Below are 1,335 nucleotides of genomic sequence, written 5' to 3'. Positions count from 1 at the left end.
TTACAGGGGCTGCGATAACTAATGAGCTTTTACACACACACACACACACAGCCTGTCACACACCAGACTCCCAAACCAATGAGACTCCCTTTCCTTCCCAATAATGTTTTTTTTTTGATACAGAGGAAACCGTCAATCAGCTTTCTTTCATGGCTGGATAGATGCGGTGATATTAAAATCGTGGAATTAAAAAATCTGAAAGCCGAAGAGAAGTTAGAGAATAATTATCCAAGTATTCCACTACGAGAGAATGGAATGCGGGGCCGAGAGAGGCGACGTAATGTGCTCGAAGTCATGTACCCGTTACACATGCAAACATACGAATGCAGACATGTCCGCACACAGGGTGCACCTGCATGAAACGGTTACGCGCTACACGCACGCACGCAGAACAGACATGTACAACGTCCGTGATGCACACGTCTTCTCTGTGAGCAAACTCTTTTTTTTTTTATTTTTTGCCAACTATTCCCAGAAAACCACATAGATGAAAACACTTTTCCGAAAAAAAAAAAAAAAGGCCGACAGGTTTAAGAGCCGTTTCTCGCTGGTCCCCCCGCGTCACCGAGTTGTGTCTCTGGGGGTCGTTCCCTCCGGATATCCCTGGGAACCTTCCTCGTGGTTCATCAACTTTGGTAAATTGTGAAGCTAACGACGTGCGCTGGGGACGGCGAGGGGTTCCTTGCTGAAAGCGGGAGCATCGTGCCGTCATCGTCGCACGAGAAATCGGGACGTCCGTTTTCAGATTATCCGTCACGCTGTCCTACGGACGAGGCAAGCTGAGCGTTCACCGCGTCTTCATGTCTGTCTCGTCCTGTGAGACGCAGCTTTGCAGTTGGTCGGAGTGGCTGGGGAGCCGGTTCCGGGAGATTTAATGTCCGCCACTTCCTTCAAGTTTGGTGACATGGTGGCTTCGGGACGCGGGATTCAGCGGTCAGCCTGGATACCCCGCTTCCTCGCCCTCGAGCCGCCGCACGGGTTTGCCCCACGGGACCCCTTTGCATCGTCGCATGGTCTGTTTCCCCTCAAATCAGCCATCGCCAGCGCCCTCGTTGCCCGTGTTCCTGGCCCGGGTACCGCGGTGGCCTCTCGGCTGTCCCACCTGCCCCACGCTGGGTCCCCACCATCTGTTCTCCACTCCGAAGAAGGACTTTCTTCTGCGTGCAGATGAACGGTCACCCCATCCTGCTCTGACACTCCGCGCCCGTCACGGGTTCCTGCTGCTCTTAGGACGTCATCAGACTGTACGGCGTGGCCTGCGGGACACTGCGGGGCTACCCCATCCCCGCCCTCTCCCCTCGTCTCCCTGGCGACGCCCGGCACGCCCCCTCGCCC

The sequence above is a fragment of the Pteropus vampyrus genome, unplaced genomic scaffold, assembly GCF_000151845.1.
Source record: "Pteropus vampyrus isolate Shadow unplaced genomic scaffold, Pvam_2.0 Scaffold439, whole genome shotgun sequence".
NCBI classification, from domain to species: Eukaryota; Metazoa; Chordata; class Mammalia; order Chiroptera; family Pteropodidae; genus Pteropus; species Pteropus vampyrus.
Note: the sequence above shows the minus strand (reverse complement) of the source record.